General features: G+C 41.2%; 1 long non-coding RNA gene across 4 annotated transcripts in view; it reads right to left on the bottom strand.

Annotated features, from left to right (window-relative positions):
* The window catches only part of LOC127005831 (uncharacterized), a 227,046-nt gene that overhangs the window by 86,079 nt on the left and 113,805 nt on the right, over positions 1-27,162 (bottom strand). For all 4 annotated transcript variants that reach the window (XR_007758946.1, XR_007758943.1, XR_007758944.1 and 1 more), the window contains exons 7-8: positions 3,483-3,602; positions 1,398-1,485 (exon numbers count right to left, since the gene is read on the bottom strand). This is a non-coding gene — a long non-coding RNA (uncharacterized LOC127005831). The remainder of the gene's footprint in view (positions 1-1,397; positions 1,486-3,482; positions 3,603-27,162) is intronic.

Here is a 27,162-nt window from a genome sequence, read left to right as displayed (position 1 = left end):
AAGCAATTAAGGCCGGAGGATGTCAAAGGATGATAATCAAAGGAAACCAATTGGAAAGCATCGAAGGTGGGAGGTGATTTTTTTACGAAATATCAGAAAAGAAGAATTAAGGTGCGGCTGAAGTAAACATTAAATATTTATAAAAAAAGAGGTGAAACAGGGTGAACAGAAATATAAACCGATTTAAACCAAAGGAAGAGTGAAAAATGAGGAAGAAGGGGCGAGGAGGAATGAGATGTGATAGGAAAAGTGAAGGGCGTTTGAAGTTAAGACTGAAAAAGAAATGAAAAGAAAAATAGATAACAGAAAACGAAGAAAACAAGTAAAACGAGAGAAGGGAAGAAGAGAACATTTTAAGATAAAGTAGAAAAACAACGAGAAATTGACTTAAAGAGAGCACGAAAACGGCCAGAGAAAAGAAAGGCAAAAGACAAGATTGATAACAGAAAACGAAGAAAACAAGTAAAACGAGAGAAGGGAAGAAGAAAACATTTAAAGATAAAGTAGGAAAACGACGAGAAATTGACTTATGGAGAGCACGAAAATGGCCAGAGAAAGGAAATGCAAAAGACAAAAGAGATTATCAAAGCAGAAGCGAATGGGGGAGGAATGGAATAACAGGGAGCGTCGTGAGCAAACTCGGAACACACTCGTGACCTCAACGCAAGGCCCAGATTGCCGCAAGTGAATTTCAGAAGCCACATGCATACTAACTCAAGCTACAGGGTGTGCGTGTACGTGTGTGTGTGTGTGTGTGTGTGTGTGTGTGTGTGTGTGTGTAAAAGTAGATTTGCATATAAAGGGATGATGAATGGAGGAGAGGAAGGAACCGGAGTTAAGGGCATGTGAGGTGGAGACACAAGTACCATTAGTACCACCAGCACCAAGCCTCTCTACAGTGACCTCCGTTGGTGCTACTGCTGACCTACCTTCAATCCATTCCATCGCTAGAAACACACACACACACACACACACACACACACACACACACTCAGTCCTCCCCTGATATTATCATTACACGGCGGAGGAGGAGGAGGAGCAGAGAGGAGGAGGAGGAGGAGGAGGAGGAGGAGGAGGAAGAACACAAAGGAACACAAATAAAGAACAAACAACAGCAGACCTGATGGTCCTTAAGAGGCTGTTTGTGACAAGCTACACTAACTATCTAATCAAAGGTGAAGGCTGAAGGACAGCAAAGGCGAAGGCTCCTCCCCATCCCCCCCATCCCTCCAGCCAAAGCTGGCAGGTAAGGAAAAAGACCCATGCATCACGGAAAAATTGCATGGAAATTAATTAGGAAAGATGAAAGAACTACCATTACTGCTCAACAACTTTCTTTCCTCTTCTCTATCTCCATCCTTCTATTCCTATACTACAACATGTCAACTCTTTCTTACCTCATCTCTCTTCTCTCCTTGACTCTTTTTTTGTTCTTCCTTTCTTATTTTTTTTCACTTTTTTTCAGTCAGTAAAAGTCATAGCACTCTGAAAGGAAGTAAATTGATGCATCAGAAAAACGGATAGCAGCATAAAAGGTGAGAACGATACAAAATATAGCAAATAAAAAAATAAAAAAACACATCTGGAACAAAAAAGTTACATATGGTGAACAAATACAAAATTCTAGGAAGAAAAACGCATTCGTGAGTTAAAAATTCAAACATTATTGACAAGGCAAGAATTTTTTTTATCTACTTCAATGAAAACAAAATATCAAGAGCTTTTAAACTTTTTCATATTACAGAAAAAAATATCCTATGACTACTATAAAAAAAAAAAATAAAAATTAAAAATATTTAAAAATTTAAAAAATTATTCATCTAAAATTAATAAAAATAAAAATATATGGTTATGGGCTATCACTATTAATTATATTTATATTTAAAAAAAAAAATAATAAAAAAAAAAAAAAAATATATATATATATATATATATATATATATATATATATATATATATATATATATATATATATATATATATAAATACTGAAGTAATTAAGTAAAAGTATATATATATATATATATATATATATATATATATATATATATATATATATATATATATATATATATATATATATATATATATATATATATATATATATATATATATATATATATATACTGATATAGTAATAATTTTTATTAATTAATAAAGGAAAGGAAGGAACAGGAGGAGAAGAGAGAGAGAAATGAACTAAGTTTGCACACATTACAATGCAATTTGGCATAAAAATAAAAATTCAATGGAAAAAAAAAAACTTTTTTTCATGTCATTCTTTATATTGTACTTTTGTTTTTTTTATATATTAGTGGAATAATTACCATTTATGTGGCTACATCACGACTTGTGAAGTTGATGCACAGAGTGATAGGCTAATAACATGGAGTGAGATATGTAAGTGGGCGTCAGGTTAAATAAGAGTAACAGTGAGAATTTGACATCTTTAATTATCAAATTAGCACCGAAATGTTATAGAGTGATGCCCATATTGAAGAATTCAGCCAGGCTTACGGTTGTTGACACTTACAGAGGGGAACTTGTCGTGCGGGACAGGGATTGAGGGTTGTGCGCCCAGCACCGTCTCGTTGCAGACTGATTCGGTCCCACGTAACGGACCCAGGCTTTGAAGGCAGCGTGACGTCATTGCGCGAATCCCACGAAATATTCGTTGGAAGTGACCAGACTTGTTATAATTAGACTTTGAGTGACTAGACGCAGTGAAGCTAATAAACAATAGCTATAAGGTTACCAAGGGTGAAACGCGGGGCACTAATGAAGAAAATGAGAAAACTGACTGTTGTCAATTTATCTATCAAAATGTCAAAGGATGATATGCGAGGAATAATGGAAGCGGAGCGAGCGAGGTCAACAGTTGGTAAGGGAGAGATAATTAGAAAAGCTGAATATTTATTACGATGTGTACCCCGCCGCCCCCCGCTATGGATGAAGCAAATCTTAACCCAAACAAAGGTAAGCAGAGGAAGCTAAAAAGTGTTGGGCTGCGTCACTACTCCACAAATACGAGAGCCGAATTCCTGGCACGTTTTAATTGGTCAAGGAGAGACTACAAAAAGGTAACGAATAGGAGGGGGCTTGTGTGTAGGAGTAAAAAAAAAGAGAAGGGAGAAGGGAGCGCGTAAGCAATTGGTGGCTGAGAAGGTTGAAAAAGAAGCCAGGCATCAAAGACTAAGGGACCCAAGTTGAAAATCAGGGCTCTTATTAATACAGCGAGGGCGAAAAACAAAATTAAATGAGGGCAATTAGTGTAGAACGTCAAGGGATGAGACGAAAAGGAAAATGGAAGGAGAGGAGAGCAGCAGAGAAAAAAAAAGAGGGAGAAATGTTCCAGTTGGTTGCCTTTCCTCTTTCTCCTTCCTCTCCGTCCCCTTCCTTGCTATTAAGCCTCTCAACCGCGATCTCCCTTCCCCTTTACCTCTCAAACCACATTACGTCGACCCTTCACTCTCTCATCTCACCTTTCTTCTCTCCTTGACGGCTCTCTTTCTTGTTCTCTTCTTCCACGAGCCCTCAGTGTATCCTCCTCCCTCCCCTCTCGTCCTCTCCTCTCCTCCTGTGACAACAATAACCGTGGCTCTCTGAAAAGAAGAGGATGGCTATCAAAAAAAATGGACAACAATATTGAAGCAGGAAACAACAGAAAAAAAAATACAATGATGAAACAACACGAGCAGCAGAGTACAAAGGCACAAAATGACAAAACTTCAGGTAAAAAAAAAACCGTCAGATATAAAAGTAGGACCATCAAAAAGTGTATAACATGATTAAAACAGGCCAGCATGAAATACATTGTCATACATCACACAGCGTTTAGGTATAATGTTGTACCATGAAACAGGCACATAATAGCATCAGCACAACACGAATCACCACAATACAATGACTACCTGTGTTTCGGGGTATTTTGTTTTATTATAATCATTACTATTGTCATTTATCTATTTATATACTCAATTATTTTTTTCCATATAACTATCTCTACAGGATCCTAAACGCGTAGGAACGTGTCATGTTTATTTATCTGTATGTCTGTCTGTCTTCATTCCTTTCCTTACACGAGATTTTACCATTTCATTGTTATATATAAATCGTGTAACTACGTATACCTGGTTATTTGCACACCTGCTTATTGTTATACATTTGAGTTCGTAGTATCTTTATCTGTATGTGTGCGTTTTTAATCCCTTCCTTATTCGAGATTACCTTCCCATTTCATCTTTCATTCAGTTATCTTTATCATGTAACTACGTCTCCAGGTCACTAAAATTTTGACTTCGTATCACTTTTATCTTTACGCCTGTCTTCATTTTTTTCCCTTTTTCGATATCTTCTCATTTACTCTTTTCCCGTATCTGTCACTCCTCCCTTTGAATGCTACGAGGAAAGGGATCTCCAAGGAATTGTTTTTTTATAGAGCTTCACATCCGCTTTCTTCTTTCCCCTGAGCAACAAGGATGGAGATGAAAATGGGCGAGGAAGGGAAGAAAAATAGTGCGAGGAATAATTATGATATTACTACTACTACTACTACTACTACTACTTTTTTTTCGCAGTAAAGGAAGCAGCTCAAGGGGAAAAAACCCCCAATAATAATGAGAAAAAAAGCCGCTAATCTCTGCCCCGAATAAAAAAAGAGTTTAGAAGAGAGGCCAAAAGAGACCACTTCTATTATTACCGCTGCCACTTTTGCTGCTACTACTACTACTACTACTACTACTACTAACGATAATAATGATAATAATAGCTTCTATCTTCGCCCCAGACGCCTCCATCGACTCCCCTTTTCCTTTGTAGTCGCATTTTTACCGCTTCCTCCCTCCTCGTCCCCGTCGGTTCCATTCTTTCCTCGTAATGTGTTTGGTCTTCCTCCTCCGTCCTTCCACGTCGGTGTCTTCTCCTCCTTTCCTCCTCAAAGATTCGTTTCTCACAACCCAGCACACTCACTTTCTCTTTGTCACATATTAAAGTTTTTTTGGATCTAACTATTTTTTTCTTTCTCACAAACCTTTTTTCTCCTCTTTCTCGTCGTCGTTGTTGTTGTTGTCTCTTAAAATTTCTCGCAATTGCTTCCTTGTATGATATTTTCGTCTCTCCTCTTTTTCTCCTCTCGCGTTTTGCTTCGTTTTTATTCGCTTCACCTTTCCGTTATTCTATTTGTTCCTGTCTCTACTTCTCCTCCACTTTTATTTTCCTCCTCCAGTTTATTGTTATTGCTAAGCTTTCTTTTTCTCTTTTTTTTTCTTATTTTTCTCAGTTCTTTTTACTTTCCCAGTCATAGTCTTAAGTGTTTCCTTCTCGCCAGCTTCTCTTCTGGGCCAATGTTGTTTCTTCCAATCATTTTCTGTTTTCCTCTTAATGCTGTGTTTCATGTCTCCTTTTACCTCTTTTCTCTCTCTCCTAGTTCCATTATTTTCCTTTTCCTTTTCTCTATGGAGGCAATGATTTAAACGCCATAATAATAGAATTTTTCCGTCTAATAGTTCGCCCCTCAATCATTTTTATTATCTTCAGTCCTTCCTTCCTTCCTCACGTGATTTCTACAGTCGGTAATTCCTTTTGAATGTTCTCTTTTCTCTCCCTCGTTATTTCGTCTTTTTCCCCATCATCTCCCTTCGTGCAGCCTCACATCAGTCGCTTGGAAGGACACGGGAGCAGGAGAAAAGTCACTCGTGTTTGATAGGATCGGAAAGAAAAACTGGAAGTGGGAAGGAGACGTGAAGAGAAGGGAGAGAAGAAGGCGAGGAGAGTCACAAGCGGGGGGAAAGGATGAAAGGAAGGAAACAGGGAAAAGGGAAGAGGAAGCAATTAATAAGAGGTGGGGAGAAGGGAAGGTGAAGACATTGAGCAAGGAATGAAGGAGAGGGGTGGAATCTGGGTTATTGATAGAAAATGAGAGAGAGAGAGAGAGAGAGAGAGAGAGAGAGAGAGAGAGAGAGAGAGAGAGAGAGAGAGAGAGAGAGAGAGAGAGAGAGAGAGAGAGAGAGAGAGAGAGAGAGAGAGAGAGAGAGAGAGAATTAATTAACGGTTGGGTATATTCGCGCACACTTTTAATTTCGCGTCCTGAGTGTTTTGTTACTTATCTAGAGACGAGAACTGCCTTTTGTTCATACTACTGTCGTCGCACTCTTTAAAAAAACGATGAAGGGAAAGCCAGAGACGCACCATTGTCAATACAGGAAACAGTACGAACCACTTCGCACTATTCTTAATGTTTTCAAATGTATATCACACACAGACACACACACACACACGTTCAGATATCTTAATTTAGCAGAAAATAATCTCTATCTTCATCACAAATAATGATAGTCTCACCTTCGAGGAAACCCAAGCACGAAGATCGATATCGACGACAGACGAGGGACAACAGTTCGCGTAACTTTCCTCTTTCACCTTCTCTCGACAACAAATCGCGGAGAGCGGCCCCCAACTGTCAGTGACGTCATCATGGAACGCTTGCTTCGAAACAGGTCTACAGATCGAGACAACCTTGGGATACCACAACGAAGACTCGCCTTTCATTTCATCCTTGTGTTACAGACAGTTACAAGACCCAGAAATAGCAACAAAGGTGTCCAGTGACCCAACCTACAGCTCATGCACAGCACGGAGGACGCATTACACCTAGAATGTAGCACATGAACAGGTGTCCGAAAGCTTCGCTCGTCTGGTTTACCGGCTCGAACTGACATGAGAGCACAGATGGTACTCAGCCAGTGTTACCAACCGTTGGCACGACCCACGACAGACAGCAGGAATCCTTTAGTGTCTTTGTACTGCTCTAACCTGATTTTACGACAATATTTGACTTTCAATGAATGGGAATAGCTTATAAAAATGCACGGAAGGTCACATACTTCTTATTAAGCCACCAAATATTTTCACAGTCAAGGTACTGAGTTTTGTTGTTGCATTGCTTGCAGTAACTATTTCCTTTCTTGCAAGTGTTCCAAATTAAATAAACCCAACGCGGGACACAGGACAAGAGTGATATCCAGGATATTATAATATACCTTCCCCAGGTTTCCTCAGGAACCCGTATATCAACTAGCTCGTAAGGGGGGAAGAACGGCTGGGTAAGCGGAGCGCCGAGTGTCCGGCCGAGATTAAACCCAAGCCAACGGATTTGTAGCTAAGCGTGCTGACCACTGCACTGTGGAGACGCCCTCAAATATATGGGTATCTAGTTCGTGCTGCCCGATATTTCACTCATGAGATTATCAACTACATAACTATTAAAAGGACTCACCTCAGTCTTTTAGGGCAGTACTAAGCGTGACTAGTTATTGTAGTTCTACTATTCTTGTTCTTGTTCTTCTGTTTCTTTTTCTTTTTCTAAATCCTTGTTGTTGTTGTTGTTGTTGTTGTTGTTGTTGTTGTTGTTGTTGTTGATGTTGATGTTGTTGTTGTTGTTGTTGTTGTTGTCATTATTATTATTATTATTATTATTATTATTATTATTATTATTATTATTATTATTATTATTATTATTATTATTATTATTATTATTATTATTATTATTATTATTATTATTATTATTATTATTATTATTATTATTATTATTATTATTATTATTATTATTATTATTATTATTATTATTATTATTATTATTACCATCACTATTATTATTTTTACTATTATTATTATTGCTATTATTATTATTATTATTATTATTATTATTATTATTATTATTATTATTATTATTATTATTATTATTATTATTATTATTATTATCATCATTATTTTAATAATTATTATCGTTATTATTATCATTACTATTTTTATTATTAACTTTATTATTATAATTATTATAATTACTATAATTTGTTTCCAAGGATATGAATGATGTGCGCTCATTTTCAGCATCGTATAATCTCATTACTTTTATTTCGACGTTTTTTATGTGCAAAATAATTACACTGCAGCAGATTACAAGGTTTTCGTGTAAGCAGTCAGACGTATTTAAGCGCTCATGACCCACTTTTCTTTTGTCCTGTTAGAAGCTTATTATTGAGACTAAAATCCAGCATCTCTTACAAGTAGAATTTTAAAATCCAATGTTTTGTCGCCACTTCCAATCAAAAGGTTGCCGGGCAATCCGACATAATTATGTTTTAGTGCCTCACGGAATACATTTCATTATTAGCGAGTAAAAATAGTTGAGTGTTGAGCGGAGCGCTGAACTCTTTGCTGCTAAAACTTTTAATGGATACTCACATTATTAATTTTAGGTCCATTCCAGCGATGCTCTGCTTTGCTTTGCTCTCATGTTTAAAATAACTGAGTGTGGCGGAAACTCCAAAACGATTCATTATCATAGCCAGAGAGGAAAAGGTAAGAGTTTAATTTAATGTTAGCCCGTCCTTTTTCATATTTTTTCGACCCTCTCTCTCTCCATTCCTCCTTCGTCTTTTCCTTTTAATTCAATTTCCTTTTTATTCCTTCCTTCTATCCTTCTTACATTTCTTTATTCTCCCATTCATTTTATTTGCCTCTCCAACTTCAGCAACTTTCTTCCTTTAGCCATGTCTTTCTTTTCTGCCCCCAATTCACCTCTTCCTCCACCTTCTTGTCCTCTTCGTCCTCCTCCTTTTCCTCCTTTTTCTCCTAATTGTTAACCGTATATAACGGCTTTGTCCATCCTTGTATAACGTATGCAGCTTGTGTGGAAGGTTCAACACACACACTGCACTTTTTGACGGAGTATTCAAAGCATTTTCATGGTACTTCTCTTCTAAATTTTCTAAATGCATGGCTCCTCCTCCTCTTCCTACTCCTCCGCGGACTCGCTACATAAGATAATTTACTCCAGCTCTCCCATATGCTGTCCAAATCCAGTATGCAAGAGTTAATCATAATCTTTTATTTTTTAATCTCTTGCAGGTAAGCTGTTCATCAACCTTCTTCGTTTTAATATCCTCGTTTCTAGGACTCGAACACTTTCAAGAGGGGAGTGTCAAGCCACCTCTTTAACTGAATCTGATCCTCTCTCCCGGCGAATACTATTCTCTGTCTGCTGGAGTAGCGATGCAACGAACATTTTTTGTACGTTTTATCGCCTATGAGATGCCGCCTTTACTACACACAAATATGCACGGGAATGATAACAAACGCAGGCACGCATCGCTGTGAGCCGCCACCCCCAGACTGGCAGCCGACGCGAGCCACCGCTTTGGATCTCGCCTAATGAATGCAAGCAAGATTAGGGAAATTTTATGTTCGTGTGCCACTTTCGCAATATGCTTAGGTGTGTGAGAGCGTGTGTATGAACGCGAACATGTATTTATGCAAGTCTCGCAAATCTAGCGCCACATCTAATATGCGTCAGGGTAGGAGATGCTTACAAAAAATATAAGTTCTTTACATGATAATCTGGTATTAAACTGTTTGCTTTGGTATTAAGAGTATCAAGACACTTCTCCACTCGAAACTGACCTCTCTTCTGGCCTCTTTTTCTGTTTTCTGTTATTGTTGCAGCGCCAAGTGGGCTTTTTTTGTTGCACCTTTTTTGTTTTTTGCCCTTGAACTGCCTCCCATGGTGTAAAAAAAAGGGAATGGACTCGGGCCTGCATATTCACTATACACATAATAATGGATCATTACTCTCTCTACATACAGACCACATGATTTTTTGCACAAACACACCGTTGTACAAACACTGGGACAGCAAAGACTTTACTATATCGAAGCGCTGGGCACAAACTTTAGCTTTTTCCTTATATTTTGGTCTAACAGTTCTTTTCCTGTTAGTCAGTCAAATAGTTACGCAGTTAAAGAGACGGTTATACTATCTTTTGTCCTATATTATTTTTCTGAAACCTCTCTTCCTTTTAGTTAGTCAAACAGTTGATTAATTAAAGAGATAGCACAGGGAGCTGCGACACAAATGATTGAACAACAACGATGATAATAATAATGATAATAATAACAATAATAATAATAATAAAACAAAAAATAACAACACCGCTGCTATTACTACTACTACTACTACTATTATTACTACTACTATTACTACTACTATTACTATTATTAATAATGATAATGCCAATAATAATACAAATACGAATAATAATAGCAATAATACAAACAAAACTATAATGATAATAATGATAATGATGATTTTAGTAATAATAATAATAATAATAATAATAATAATAATAATAATAATAATAATAATAATAATAATAATAATAATAATAATAATAATAATAATAATAATAATAATAATAATAATAATAATAATAATAATAAATAATAATAATAATAATAATAATAATAATAAGATAATAATAAAAAAACAGAAACAACAATAACAATTGTAATGATAATAATTAGAACAACAACAATACATATAATAACACCTTTAAATGCTCAAAAAAACAAAAAACAAAAAAAAACATCAGCTTTTCACCAACACTTTTTAAGAACGCGGCGCGGCAAGAAGCTCACGCCAGGAAGTTACGAGGACACCACAAGGCGGCCAAATGTGTTCTCCGATACACCGCGAGCCACACACACACCTGAGGCCGCGGCGAGACTCCCAGCGCCGCCTCCAACACACAGCGGAAACAAGAGTGAAGAAAATTAAACCGATTCTGTTAATAAGATACGTGCTAACAAGTTGTTTAGGCTCTTTTTAATTATATCATGCTTATTGTCTGTCTTATGTTACTGAACTTATTCTGTTAATGAGATACGTGGTAACAGGTTTCTTTGTTTTCTTTACTATACTATATCATACGTTTTGTCTGCCTTTTGTAATTTCCTGTTTATTTTAATGGAGGTTTGGTTAATACTCTACGTCAAAGTGACAGAGTGAGAAACCAGAAATTATAGAAGTCAAGACACGAATAGAACCAGGTGGTTATTTGAAATGAGACCCCTTGCCGTAACAGGAAGGATACTAGCATCAAACAGAGAGGTGTAAGATGTTGGGAAAAGCCTTTGACCTGCACTGCACAAGTAATAGTTAAAAATGGTGATGATCATGATGACGACCAATACTAATACTTCAGTCTTGTTAGTCTTCATGGTAAATGTAAAACGCAATGAAGAAAATTTTGCGGTGAGTAAGAGCGTCAACACCATTTATTGGGAACTATTCTAAGTTAGATTCAGTGCTAAAATATTTTTGGGAACACACACTTTAGGAGAGGCTGGTGGGGGGGGGGCATGCAATCCAGTATCTCATTGCAAGAACCTGCTGCTGCATATTCAGTTTCCCTAAAATTACAGCAAAAGAAGTATTACACATATAGCTATACAAGCCAGTGGCAAAATGGACTCAGGAATATTTGCAGACTTCAAGAATTATTTTTCCCTGCAGAAGATTGCCGTTTATTTGATGGAGCACCTAATTATATATATTAAAAAAAAAGATCCTTCGAGTCTATATCACTTTTAACATATATCAGTTTGAAGCATAGTTACAAAGACAAAGAAAAGTAGAAGTTCACAATTTTACAAAGACACATACAACAGCAACCCCAACCATGAAACTGCATAGAAAGGGTGCGGGCGGCAGATAAGGCCTCGGGATGGGATTGGCACCTAAGGCGGGAAAAGTCAAACGCATCGTCATTTTGCCCCCCGCCTTCCTTCCATGAGCATGCATATTTTAAACGAAGGAAAAAAATGTTCTCCAGTCATGTAAAGAGGAGTTTTGAGTCCTTCGACCCGTCTGAAAATCCTCCTGTGTCATCTTTTAGGTATTGGTAAGAAACTGTGTGTGTGTGTGTGTGTGTGTGTGTGTGTGTGTGTGTGTGTGTGTGTGTGTGTGTGTGTGTGTGTGTGTGTGCGTGTGCGTGTGTGTCCGTGCTGGCTCCAGGGAATATAAAGCCAATCCACGGGGACAAAAAGGACGGAGGGAGAAAGGGAAAAGATATAAGAATGGAATTAAAGAGGGAAGGGAAGACAAGTGAAGCAAAAAACGAGGGAAGGGAGGACGATCGAAGGAAGAAACGAAGGAAAGAAGAAAGGAGGGATGGAAGGAAGGAAGGAAGAGTGAAGGAAGAAGCGAGGGAAGGAAGGTAGAGTGAAGCAGGAAAAAAAGGTAGGACGGAAGAATAGAAAGAAGCGAGGGAAGGATGGAGGAGTGAAGCAGGATACGAGGGAAGGAAGGACGGAAGGAAGAGTGAAATAGGAAGAGAGGGGAGGAAGGACTAGTAAAGTAAGAAGCGAGAAAAAGGATGTAAGATTGAAGCCTTACGTTAGAACCAAACTCCTAAATATCTATGAGCATAAACAAATCTAAATAACAATATACCTGCATTTCACGTTAAAGAGGAAAAAAAAGTCTTCGCTGCAATCGTTCAAGTCAATTAGAACCGGTGCCGATAAAACAACCAGCTAGTCAGTCCGCCACGCATCCAGCAACACAGACATACAGTTTAATGCGCCATCCCGTCAGACAGATGCCCAAACAGATATCTAGACACGCAGGCTGGAGGCGGACACAGATAGGCCGGCGTAAAGGGAGAATGACAAAGAGGCGCGTGACTCAGAGAAACCATTTAAATGTGTTGGATAACTGCTCAGGGAGAATCCCCGCCTCCGCTCAACTCTGATAAAACTTGGAAGTCCGCCATCATTTAAACAAACAAAGAAGGTTACGATTAAGATTTTATGTGCACTCATGTAGGTACGAATGATTAATTGCCACTCCCTAAGTAACAGCAAAAAACTTGTCTTGTGTTAGTAAAATAGATAAGAAAACAAAATGCGAATAACTATAAAATTACAGGTGTCCTTTTATTATTGTTATTGTTATTGTTATTGTTATTGTTATTATTATTATTATTATTATTATTAAAAATTCTTATCATCATTATCATCATCATCATCACCATGATCATCAATAATATTATTTTACGTTTTTCATTTATTTCATTCATTACCTTAAAAATGATGGTAAACGTCGCTTTCATACACTTAACTTGATTAATTACACTATTTTGACAAAATGTGAATATTCCGTTTATAGCTTTCTGTGGATACTGATGTAAGTTTCTTAGGAAGTATACTATTCAATTTTATGATGATACCTTCTTAGGGATTGGAATATTCTATTAAAATATTTTACCGTGAAAGTAATGAAAGGTAAGGATGAGAAAAACTGGGAAATAGAAAGAAATACAGCTTTCTAAGTTAATGCGGAAAATGATGAGATCATATATTTTCCTGAACTATGGATGTAAAATATTTGGCACTTGTTTTTCGGTCACAGTTTATTTTTTTTCCTTGAAAGTGTTTACCCAAGGCTCGCCAGACCACGGGCATCAATAAATCAGTAACATGGCTGCTGGTGGCACTATCGTGTTCGCTTGGTGTTTTGAGTTTCTTCAAACTCTGGTTCTTTCAGTTATTTACGTCGCTGGAAGTGCTTTGAGAAAGAAGAGGCAAACTTTCTTTCCTCTTTTCTCCATGCCTCATCATCCCCAACTGATCTTTTGCTGCTCGTTTTCTCATTCTTTAACGATGACCGCATTTAAAAATAACAATTGTATGCAACGGAAAAGACAATGCTTCAATTAACACGGGGACACGATATTTTACTTTGGTCATAACATGCTCTTTGTGATTCATATATATAAAATAGTACTAATCACTGCTACACACTATATGTAAGGCCGTCAGCCCTATTTGAATCCCTACAAACGTTCAAGTGATTCGAATGAAAACATATAAATTATAACTAATAAAGATTGTAAAAATGCTGCCCTTTTCCATCGTGGAATGACAGTTTTGCTTTGGTCTTTTTTCCTGCTTTCTCCCTTCTATAAGCCGTCCATTCGTTGCTTCTCCCTCTTTCTTTTCAGTAATTTCCTTCTCCTACCTTTGTCACCATAACTACCACTACCTTCTCATTATTCATCTATCCTCTTCTACTTCAACCTCAAACGCTACATCCTCCTCCCTCTCTTCCTTCTCCTTCTGTGAGTAGTGATACCTGGCGGGTTTAATGATTGACCTGATTAAAGGTGAAGACGAAAACGGGACTCATTTCCACCCAGCTGAGTGGATGATTTCCTCATTAGGATCCCCTATTAGACAATCCTAGACCCCTTCCTCGCACCTTTGATTCCGCCACGGGGACTTGCCGCTTTCAAAGGAGAGGTAGGCTCAGGTGGCCACAGAGATCCCACCACGGCCTCTCATCACGAAGCATAAGATAGCTGGTTCAGAGATGGCGATAACTTCGTGCAGAGTCAAAACCTCACAATACTGTCTGATATTATAGAGCAGCTACGAAACAGTCATAGAAAACGTTCAACGCGAAATGCAGCTCAATATTTGAAGGCCAACACAACACGTGACACTGGTGCTTCCTATTAATGAAGCGCCGAGGACAAAACTGTTGACAGAAGGAAGTTAAGCCACGCATGAATAAGCTACGCAAGTGTCAATAGTGTGTGTGTGTGTGTGTGTGTGTGTGTGTGTGTGTGTGTGTGTGTGTGTGTGTGTGTGTGTGTGTGTGTGTGTGTGTGTGTGCTTATCTACCTAGCGTACTGTTCATTAGTTTTTGTTTCTGTCTATCTGTCTGTATGCCTACCTGTTAGTATGTCTATGTTTGCCTCTCTATCTTTGTATGTATATCTGCTGCCTGTTTGTCTATTTGTTTAAGTCTATCTGTGTCTGCCTAGTCGGGTTTCTGCTGCCTCTCATTCTTTATCTCTTGGCCCTTCCACTCGTCCCCCAGTGTGTGCGTGGCCGAGTGGATGACAGGCTAGCGGCGAGAGTGGCTTAACGGCTCATCCCTGCACCAATTATTTCCGGCTCTCGAACTAACGGCTCGGCACACACTGCTGCAGGGGATATTTGGAAGCTTTTTTACGCGATTAGAGTTGAGTACAGCTTCAAGTGGTTACTCTATAACGCTTGTATTCAGCAACTTGTCCCAAATGTGAAGATTAGCGCTTTTATAAGTGATTCTATTTCTCAGTTACTTGATTGATAACTCTTTTGAATTAAAGTGATTTTCTGGGGCTTCCTCTTTCTTTCCTTCTTCCTTCTACTTCTTCTTGAGGCATCATGTTGCAGGTTTTGTTTTTTACCCTTGGCGTGTATCCTGTGCTGTTTTAAGAAAAGAAGTAATTGCCAACAGTTCAATTTTTAACGTAGGGCAAAAAGAATTTTCCATATTGCATTTCGCGCAAGATTTCAGTGGTGTATTTTATTTCTCCAAATGGTTCGAGATATACATTGGTTGTAGTCTATGATCAAAACTGTTTAAAATCAAAGTAAAAATTCAGTAATATCTTGAAGTACGACCCAGGACATAAACCAAATGACCCATGACAGAAAGGAGTGCATTAAGTCTTTCGTCAAGGCGTCCAACAAGGGTACTTCCTCCTCCATCACAAATAATACCCCTCACCCCTCCGGCAAGACTCAGCGTAATGGCAGACCTGGGCTCATTACATTCAATCAGTGTTCACGCCACCGGACAATTAACTCGCGTAAGCAATTTCCAACGTAATCAGGAACACTTTTCTTCCACGCTTCAGAAAAAAAAGTGAAAAAAACCTTCCCCAAATGAGGTAATCTCGCCGAACTACTCAAAAGAAGAGGTAAGTGATTATCCTGCTTAAAGCTCTGTGGTCACGAGGCTTCCTTCAGCAGCGCGAGGGGGAGAGGTGTACCATTCATACGTAGAGGTTCTTCCCTTTGTCCGTTTTCAATTACCTTGCGTCAATAACCTCAGCGTTTTTATTACCTTGCTGTTATGTCGTGTCTTTGGTGACGTTTCTGAGGCGTTGGGGGGGGGGGGTGGAGAGAGAGAGAGAGAGAGAGAGAGAGAGAGAGAGAGAGAGAGAGAGAGAGAGAGAGAGAGAGAGAGAGAGAGAGAGAGAGAGAGAGAGAGAGAGAGAGAGAGAGAGAGAGAGAGAGAGAGAGAGAGAGAGAGAGAGAGAGAGAGAAACACACACACACACACACACACACACACACACACACACACACACACGTGCCTCCTTCAAGTACACACTATCATATCGTTCAGAAACCACACAAAACTACTAAAGGGAAATTGGATACTACAGAGGCAAAGGACGGGTTGGGGATTAATGGGCGAGAAGGTGTGAGGAATAAAAGTAAAAGTATAAAGAATCAAAGGATTCTAACCCATATGAATGGAGAGAGTTTATATAGACTCATTTCTTTAACAAAATATATGTATTACTGAAGCGTTAGACTAATGACTCTATTGTTGAACATAGTCAAGAGTCAAAGCCTTATAAGGATTGTAAGAATATGAAAAGCCGTTATAGTGAAACCAAATTGTCGAGGCCGTTTTGGCGTTGGCCCTCGCGGGTCTATTTCTCCCCTCTGCTCTGCCACACAGTCCCAACACCTATTTTTTCCTCTCATATGTTACCTGTAGCTTACATATGAGAGGAAGAGATAGGTGTTGGGACTGTGTGGCAGAGCAGAGGGGAGGAAAGGACCCGCTGCAGAAATCAATTAATTTGCGTAACCCCTAACAATCCGATAATAGAAGTAACTAAAAAAAAGTCATACTGTGGAATAGATATGAAAAATCTAACTCAGCTGAGGGGGATAGCCTAAAACTGAAAAGCGAAAAAGTATCCAGAGTATAAAAGGTTATTTAGATTTTAACCTGCTTGACCGACCAATGACGAGGCGGAATTTAGTATAGAAATTAAACACATAGACCATGAAAACTTTTGCCTGGCGTGTGCCTGAACTCTTTTTCCACTTTGTTTATCGCACAAAACTGGCGGACCCATGTCGCACGGTAACACAACTAGAAAAAAAAAATGCTCCCCTCTCCATGAGTGTGAAATGTTGCAGTTTGTTTTAAATACACAGGAACATGAAGAGCTGCCTCCCCCCTCGCTAGTGTATGCACAGACACTAACCTGGAACCCTGCGCCGCACGACAGAATTACAAAGTTACGGGAAATGTGGCTTTTTCATTGTTTATTCTCTGTATTTTGTGCACCAATTTTTTTTCACCCCGTTTGTTGAATGCCACCATATATTTACTTTTCCTTACGTTTGGTTACACAATTTCGTTATATTTCCTTCCCACGTCACCCAATTAGTATTTATTATCGTTCTTTCTCAAAACGCCTCCGTGGTTTAGTGGTCTAGTGGTCAGCGTGCCTGGCTTCAACTCCGCGGGCCCGGGTTCGAACCCAGGCCCGGCAGTCGGCGTGCTGCTCACCCAGCTGTTCATCCTCCCTCTCGGGCTGGTCGATAAATGGGTACCTGGGGAAACCTGGGGAAGGTAAACTGTGGTAACCCGGATGTCACACTGGCCCTGTGTCCCGGGGTAATGGGCTCCCTTCCACCACATGCTTAAGGGCCAATGTTACGGAGATGGGCACCGAGGCCATGCGCTGCTACAGGGTATGCCCCCAACTTTACCTTTATCTTTACATTTCTCAAAATCATACATGATGTATTTATGTGAGGGTGGTAACATTTTTTTTTTATAGCAGCCACTTTCGATGTGAGAGAAAAGGTTAAGTAAAAAGAAAAAAATAACATGACTACCGAACTCGTGACGAAAGTGTACATGGACGACAATTATGATGACCTGTAACCCTCACAAGAAAACAAGTGAGCGAAGGCTAGAGGTTAGGTTATCTAATTGATTTTCTGTTTCTTCTCCTCTTCCACCTTTTTTTTTTTTTTGTTCCGTTCATCCTCGAGTCTTAGTTTTTCTCTTGCTGCAACTCCTTCCGAGTCTTCATTTTTTTTCCTCTCCCCACCCAGCTCTGTCCTGTTCCTCTCTACCTTTTGTCATCCCTTTCAGTTTTCACAGCTTCTGGGGAAACGTTTTTCAGTTTCTCTTTTATATTTAATTTCCTTCCCTCCTCCCTCCCTTTCTTTTCTCCGTTTTCTCATCTCTCTCTCTCTCTCTCTCTCTCTCTCTCTCTCTCTCTCTCTCTCTCTCATTCTTTTTTAGCTTGTGTTTGTGTTCGTTTGTTTGTTTGTTTGTTTGTTTGTTTGTTGGTTTGTTTGTTTCTTTGTGTGTGTGTGTGTGTGTGTGTGTGTGTGTGTGTGTGTGTGTGTGTGTGTGTGTGTGTGTGTGTGTGTGTGTGTGTGTGTGTGTGTGTGTGTGTGTGTGTGTGTGTGTGTGTGTGTGTGTGTGTGTGTGTGTGTGTGTGTGTGTGTGTGTGTGTGTCAATGTCATTCCACAACCCATGGTCTGATCCCGTGCTGGACTCGTGGACTCAATCGCCAGCTAACACCTCCCTTCCGTAAGAAGATTTTGCTCTCTGGAACAACCACATGCCGATGGACAATTTTGAGCTTAAGGGCTGATGCGGGTGAAACCCATAAGATCATACGGGAAAAAAAATCCTCTCATTCACTCACTCACTCACTTACACACTTATACGGTATAGCGGTGCGCGTGTCACCAGAGTTCCAGATTCATACAGGGAGGGTATTGAACGTCGATAGGAACTCCAGCGCGTGAGCAGACCAGAGTGGATGACCTGACCCTCCACTAGCCACCCCGAATGTATGGCTTTATTTTCAGAGCGGCAGGTTTAGAAAATACACGTCATGCTTCTTCGCACTTCATCGATCTGTCACCTACAAAGCTTTCCTCTGCCGCTAACTTCCTTTCCAACTCAGAGCCTCAGCGTCATAACCAAGCAGGCAGCCTTATCCTTAGTCTTCACCCAGTCCCTTCCTCAAAACCAAGGCGTCCTGCATTCCCAGACCACCTTAACCAAAGTTCTACCCATGGAGGCTGAGGCCATGTTGCCGTGGGAGTTCGTTGCGGATGCAGTAAGCATATGTATTACTAGGTAAAGAAAAAAAAACAGACGAACACACTGCTGTAACATTATTAAAAATAGGCTTACTTGCTTACGCGATAGAGCCTAACGTCTCCTAAGCGCTCCGTATTCTCCTGTTACAGTAGCTGCTGCGTCACCCCTCCGAACACTCCAGAACTGAGGTTAACGCCCACCACTCGGCAAAAAATGGTGGTTGTCTCATGCCCTTATACAGAGATCATCATATACGTATGAATTTTAAGAAAAAAATCATAACACATTGTATTGACATAAAAGTTGGAGAACAAGCTGAGAATATAGTTTGTTAAAGTAAGCTAGCCTTTAGCTCAGAATCATACACTGTAAAAAAAATCTGTTGTTCTTAAGTACTTTTCCCGTAAACACCAAGAGGAAATAACTGTAACCGAGAATACAGATCCGACTGTTATATGTGACATGCATTTTGCATGCCATGGCTTGATTTTCTTGACTGAGGCTTTGTTAACATTTGGAATGCAATATTGACTGTGTGCTGAGACACGAATACCCTTCATATTATCTAAGTAGTATTTTATCATGATGGAATGAAATACAGCTAAAATACTGTAATCCGAAATACATGGTGACTGTAAATGTTGCAATTTTTTCTTCGTTGTAAGCGGTTGTCTTCGATGTAATGCTTCATGAAATACTTGGAACGTACTACTTATTCGTTGCTGATGCACCAATAGCCTTGAAAATACGGTTTAAGTTTTTTTTATTTATTTATTTGGCACACATATTGCTTATTGTGACACCTGGCATCGATACTCAAAACTTGCCAGGTATCGCTTTTTTATGTTAATGCGCATTTATCATATACATTTACCTACGGTGATGATGATAATTATTCATAATTAACTTGAAAAAACTCGGACTTTCTATATATTTCGGTGACGCAAGGTTATTTTGGCTCCTAAGTAAGGATCGAGCGATCGAGTACCTCGATCCTGTAACTGCAAGAGATGGAATATTCTACTCGGGGGAAACATATGCAAGGTAAGTAATATATCTTGTTATCTTAGTTGATACATTTAGTAATATGAAATTTTAAGGAAGTATGATGAGAAGAAAATAAACAGAAGCACATGCGCATCCTGATGTGCAACTCTCTAGCGGGTCACCTGTACAGCAAGAGCAAGAGCAAGAGCACGGCGCCTGAGTACCCGTATCAGACGCGACGACCAACCAGCCCATCTCCACCACAACAACCACAGGAGCAAGTAACCTGTACCGCCGGGGCTTTGAAGGCCAACCAGCCAACCAGCCAGGAGCCAGCACTGCCCAGCATCCACGGTCCACCTTCATTCTACAGTCTACTTGTACAAATTCTTGAGGGGTGAGTGTGACTGAAATGAAAATGTGGAGTGCCTGAAAGTAAATGGTGAGGAAATCAGGGACACAGATAGAATGAAAGAGTGTATAAAAGGTTTCTGGGAAGAGATTGGAGGGGTGGGTGAGGTTTTTGAGGGAAGTTGGACGTAATGCACCATCTCCTGAATGCACGCGCGTCTGACTGGTAAGCAGGGAAGGATTTATAGGACCCGCAATGGCCCGGGACTGGGCCATGACACTGGCGTTGCAGGCAGCACTGGTGGGGTTGTTTCGGCATCCGGCCGCGGTGATGAACCTTTTCCATGTGGTACATGTGGCGTAAATATTGGTGAGGAGGACTCTCTCGAGTGTGAGCATTGCCAGACCTGGACTCATGGTGCTCAAAAGTGTTCTGGCCTTCCACTCAAAGCTTTCAAGAATGTTGTGGAATGTTACACTCCCCTATCCACCAGTCCCATTACCAATCCTTCCCCTATCTACCAGTCCCATTACCAATCCTTCCCCTATCCACCAGTCCCATTACCAACCCTTCCCCTATCCACCAGTCCCAATACCAACCCTTCCCCAATCCACCAGTCCCATTACCAACCCTTCCCCTATCCACCAGTCCCAATACCAACCCTTCCCCTATCCACCAGTCCCATTACCAACCCTTCCCCTATCTACCAGTCCCATTACCAATCCTTCCCCTATCCACCAGTCCCATTACCAACCCTTCCCCTATCCACCAGTCCCAATACCAACCCTTCCCCAATCCACCAGTCCCATTACTAATCCTTCCCCTATCCACCAGTCCCATTTCCAACCCTTCCCCTATCCACCAGTCCCATTACCAACCCTTCCCCTATCCACCAGTCCCATTAACAACCCTTCCCCTATCCACCAGTTCAATTACCAATCCTTCCCCTATCCACCAGTCCCATTACCAATCCTTTCCCTATCCACTAGACCCATTACCAATCCTTCCCCAATCCACCAGTCCCATTACTAACCCTTCCCCTATCCACCAGTCCCACTACTAATCCTTCCCCTGTCAACCAGTCCCATTACCAACCCTTCCCCTATCCACCAGTCCCATTACCAACCCTTCCCTATCCACCAGTCCCATTACTACTCCTTCCCTTATCAACCAGTCCCATTACCAACCCTTCCCCTATCCACCAGTCCCATTACTAATCCTTCCTCTATCCACCAGTCCCATTTCCAATATTTCCCCTATCTACCAGTCCCATTTCCAACCCTTCCCCATCCACCAGTCCCATTACCAACCCTTCCCTATCCACCAGTCTAATTACCAATCCTTCCCCATCCACCAGTCCCATTACCAACCCTTCCCTATCCACCAGTCCCATTACTAATCCTTCCCCTATCCACCAGTCCCATTACCAATCCTTCCCCTAACAACCAGTCACATTACCAATCCATCCCCTCAACCACCAGACCTATTGCCAAGCCTTCCCTATGCACCAGTCCCATTACCAATCCTTCCCTCTCCACCGTCCCATTACCAACCCATCCCTATCCACCAGTCCCATTATCAATCCTTCTCCTATCCACCAGTCCCATTACCAACCCTTCCCCTATCCACCAGTCCCTTTACTAATCCTTCCCCTATCCACCAGTCCCATTACCAACCCTTCCCATATCCACCAGTCCCATTACCAATCCTTCCCTTATCCACCAGTCCCATTACCAACCCTTCCCCTATCCACTAGTCCCATTACCAACCCTTCCCCTATCCACCAGTCCCATTACAAATCCTTCCCCTATCCACCAGTTCAATTACCAATCCTTCCCCTATCCACCAGTCCCATTACTAATCCTTCCCCTATCCACCAGTCCCATTACCAATCCTTTCCCTATCCACTAGACCCATTACCAATCCTTCCCCAATCCACCAGTCCCATTACTAACCCTTCCCCTATCCACCAGTCCCACTACTAATCCTTCCCCTGTCAACCAGTCCCATTACCAACCCTTCCCCTATCCACCAGTCCCATTACCAACCCTTCCCTATCCACCAGTCCCATTACTAATCCTTCCCTTATCAACCAGTCCCATTACCAACCCTTCCCCTATCCACCAGTCCCATTACTAATCCTTCCTCTATCCACCAGTCCCATTTCCAATATTTCCCCTATCTACCAGTCCCATTTCCAACCCTTCCCCTATCCACCAGTCCCATTACCAACCCTTCCCCTATCCACCAGTCTAATTACCAATCCTTCCCCTATCCACCAGTCCCATTACCAACCCTTCCCCTATCCACCAGTCCCATTACTAATCCTTCCCCTATCCACCAGTCCCATTACCAATCCTTCCCCTCTCTACCAGTCACATTACCAATCCTTCCCCTCATCCACCAGTCCTATTGCCAATCCTTCCCCTATCCACCAGTCCCATTACCAATCCTTCCCCTCTCCACCCGTCCCATTACCAACCCATCCCCTATCCACCAGTCCCATTATCAATCCTTCTCCTATCCACCAGTCCCATTACCAACCCTTCCCCTATCCACCAGTCCCTTTACTAATCCTTCCCCTATCCACCAGTCCCATTACCAACCCTTCCCATATCCACCAGTCCCATTACCAATCCTTCCCTTATCCACCAGTCCCATTACCAACCCTTCCCCTATCCACTAGTCCCATTACCAACCCTTCCCCTGTCCACCAGTCCCATTACTAATCCTTCCCCTATCCACCAGTCCCATTACCAACCCTTCCCCTATCCACCAGTCCCATTACTAATCCTTCCTCTATCCACCAGTTCCATTACCAATCCTTCCCCTATCCACCAGTCCCATTACCATCCCTTCCCCTATCCACTAGTCCCATTACTAACCCTTCCCCTATCCTCCAGTCGGATTACTAATCCTTCCCCTATCCTCCAGTCCCATTACAACCCTTTCCCTATCCACCAGTCCCATTACTAATCCTTCCCCTATCCACCAGTCCCATTACCAATCCTTCCCCTATCTACCAGTCCCATTACCAACCATTCACCTATCCACCAGTCCCATTACCAATCCTTCCCCTATCCACCAGTCCCATTACCAACCCTTCCCCTATCCATCAGTCCCATTACCAATCCTTCCCCTATTCACCAGTCCCATTATCAACCCTTCCCCTATCCACCAGTCCCATTACCAACCCTTCCCCTATCCACCAGTCCAATTACTAATCCTTCCCCTATCCACCAGTCCCTTACTAACCCTTCCTCTATCCAACAGTCCCATTACCAATCCTTCTCCTATCCACCAGTCCCATTACCAACTCTTCCCGTATCCACCAGTCCCATTACCAACCCTTCCCCTATCCAACAGTCCCATTACTAATCCTTCCACTATCCACTAGTCCCATTACCAACCCTTCCCCTATCCACCAGTCCCATTACTAATCATTCCCCTATCCACCTGTCCCATTACCAATCCTTCCCCTATCCACCAGTCCCATTGCCAACCCTTCCCCTATCCACATATACTGTAGCTCAGGTGAGGTAAAAAAATATATTTGTACTTATATTTTTCCACATCAGGTGGATGTGTGATACTCAATATCTGTTAAATAAGAAAAGAATATTTCATATTCATAAAACTTCCTCGAAGTGTACTAGTAGATGTAAATTATTCTAGTCACGTTTCTGTAGTACACCAATCTCTTCAGTATCTGGACTGTCAGTATCTGGACTCGTCATATCCAGGCAGCTGTCCGGTTGGCTATCTGGACGGTAAGAGTCACCATCCAGAGGGTAAGAGTCACTATTCGGAGAGCAAATCATTATCCGTACGTTTTTTGGTTACGGCGCAGCCCTATCCGGACGGCCCTTTGGCTTATAACTAGGATGGATAGTGGAGAGATTATTGCATTTTACTTTTAAAATGGCTACTGTTGTCATAAAAAAAAAACATTGCTGTTGATTCAGGATATAACCTCAATATATCAAATTAGTTATAAATTTCTTAAAAATTGACACTATAAGTTGTTCACAAGTTCCTGTAAACTACAAATAATGTTGACCATTACTGTAATTCCAGCAAAATACAATAAAATTGAGAAATACATTTTATCCTTTTCTTTTACAAGTAATTCCTGTAAATGTATACATAAATAATCCTGTAAAATTTTACAGGGAAAAAGTAAAATTTACGGAACACCATTTACAGAAAAGCTGTCAATTTTTACGGAAATTTTTGTTTATAGATAATTGTGAATTTTATGGAAAAAGTTTGGCAACCTGGTTGCCAGTGAATTTTCTGTAAAATTTACAGAATTTTTTTTAACAGTGCAAGGTATTCTAGGTTGACATTCTAACTTGATTTAGAGACCACTCACTAGACATCCTCGTGACCCAGAGGCCTGCGACCATGACCAGGTGAAGCAAAAGCTGAGTTGGCGCCCTTGGCCAGGATTCACACCCTCGCCACACCGGGGCCGCTGAATCCCAGACAACACACCTGCACTATTCACACGGGCCAGTGTTGGGCGTTCACAGGACAGGCATCAACAGAATAACAGTAAATGTTGCCACTTCCTGACAGCAGTGGCTAAGGACTGAGGCTGATGGCTGCCGCTCCAGCCTCTGAGCTACAACAGGATATTGTAGTCTCAAGTGCTCCTGCAGATGTATTACTGTCTTGAGACTCCTCCGTCATGGCTGTTTATGAAGCAACCAAAGATAAATACAAAGAAAACAGCAACGCACCTTAATTTATCTCGTTATCTGGAGTTAACTGAATACCATACTCTTATGCTTCAACGGAATGATAATAAATGTCATTTAGATCCAATTAACTAATTAATTAGTTAATTCACAAATGCAAACGCTGGCTTCTATATCTGGAAAGTGGACCAAATAAATTTGCATTCTGTCGACGTTATAAGAGAGTCAATGAAACAATCTCATCAAGCAGAGCCGAGCGGCTGGGTCCGCCGTGTATGGGGCCACGGGGGTGGGGTGGAGGGTGGGGGGGGGGTTAAACCGGCTGCAGACGCGCCGCTGCCCGTCGAGAAAGGAAAGGAAGAAACTGTATTTTTTCCAATAAAAGACTGTGCACGTGTTATAGGTCATCCACTATTTCATCGGACACTCGAACATGACGCAACGCAAAGTGCATCGAAACTCCAATAACATGCAGCAAGATTTTTTAGAGCGAGTTATATTCTACAAATTTCAGGGACTAAGCACATCATATTTGTCGTATGATACGTCCTATTTATCTTAATGCAAGTTTAAAAAAAAATAGTCCACTTGTGAGCAATGTAAGAAAGCACAACTGGTATTAACTAGACATATGATAGTTAGGGTTTCATTTCATAACTTGCTGATATGTAACTTGTCTATCATGAAGGTTTAAGTTATCGCTCACACATAAACAGCTACCTTAACTTCTTCCCTCTCTTGGCTCTCCGAAGATGGCCCAGGTTACGTGGCTTACTGTAATCAATCACCTTCTCGCCCTGAGGCATGTTAGGTGGGCGGCTGGCGGGGGGAAGGGAGTGGCTACAGAGTGAAGGCTTATTCCTGGAACGAGCGCCCCCGACTCGACGCTAGATTAAGTGAAAGTAATTTACCGAGAGATGAATGTGATGAAAGATGGTCAGGGGGGAGGGAGGGATAGAGGATGGGGGGAGTGTTGAGTGAGGTGAAGTGAAGTAAGGCGGGGTGCGAGAGAGCGAGCGAATGAAACTTTATGAACTGGACTGAAAAGAATAGTTAGGAGGCAAAGGAAAGTTTATGATGGCAGGAGCGGGGTCAAGAAATGGCAGAGAAAGAGCGTCTGAATTTCTGATGATACGATAGTTTTTTTAATTTTATTTTCTTACACACACACACACACACACACACACACACACACACACACACACACACACACACACACACACACACACACACACACACACACACACACACACACACACACACACACACACACACACACACACACACACACACACACACACAAACACACACACACACACACACACACACACACACACACACACACACACACACACCCCCCCACACACACACACCATAAATATGTGTATGAATTGACTACAGAATATGTTACGGCTTTACTTTATATACTCGGCGTTGTAATAATTCTTAGTTCGATGCGGCGTCCCATTCGTGTGCAGGTGAATGCCGAGAAACGAATTTTTCTCATACATACCAAACGGAGGAGGAGGAAGAGGAAGAGGAGGAGGAGGAGGAGGAGGAAGAAGAAGAGGAGGAGGAGAAGAAAGAGGAAAAGGAGGAATAAGAGAAGGAGGCAGAAAAGGAGGGAGATGAAGAGGAAGCAGGATTTGAAGACTAAAGTGAAAAAAGCAGTATAACAATAAGAGGGAGGAAGAGGAGGAAGAGGAGGAAGACAAGGGGAAGAAGGAGAATGACTGAAGGATGGAGGAAAACAGCAAAAGGAAGATAGAGAAAAAATAAAGATGAGCCAGAATTAAAGGAAGAGGAGTGAGTAGCAGTACTAGAAGCCGAGTAAATATCATTATCATGCAGATGAGGGCGAGGCAGGTAGGAGGACGAGACGCGAGACGGGGAGAGCGAGCCTGTGTGTCTTCGTAAGCCAGACATGTACCACTCTAGTGAGATTATCCTGTGATGCATAAATTTACCCAACAGATCTGGGCCGAATCGTACGTGGATGTCGATCATGTTTCACGGCTGGAAGGGCGGAGGTGTAGGAGGAAGAGGAATGAAAGCGGGGGGAAGGGAGTAATGAGATGAGAGGAGGGTGAAGATGATGAAGAGAGGTGTGTGGGACTGGGTACGGCGAAGGAAAATGGAGGAGGATGTGGAGGAGGAGGGGGAGAAAGAGGAGGAGAAAAACCAAGAGGAAGAGGAAGAGGAAAAGGAGGAGAAGGAGGAAGAGGATGAGATATGTTGCAAGACTCGAGGCGATGTGTGAAGTGAAGAGGAAGGGCAATAAAACGACAGAAGAACGGAACTGATGACTAAACACACACACACACACACACACACACACACACAC

This window comes from Eriocheir sinensis, chromosome 3 (assembly GCF_024679095.1).
Source record: "Eriocheir sinensis breed Jianghai 21 chromosome 3, ASM2467909v1, whole genome shotgun sequence".
Classification (NCBI taxonomy): domain Eukaryota; kingdom Metazoa; phylum Arthropoda; class Malacostraca; order Decapoda; family Varunidae; genus Eriocheir; species Eriocheir sinensis.
This window is presented reverse-complemented; position numbering and strand designations above follow the sequence as displayed.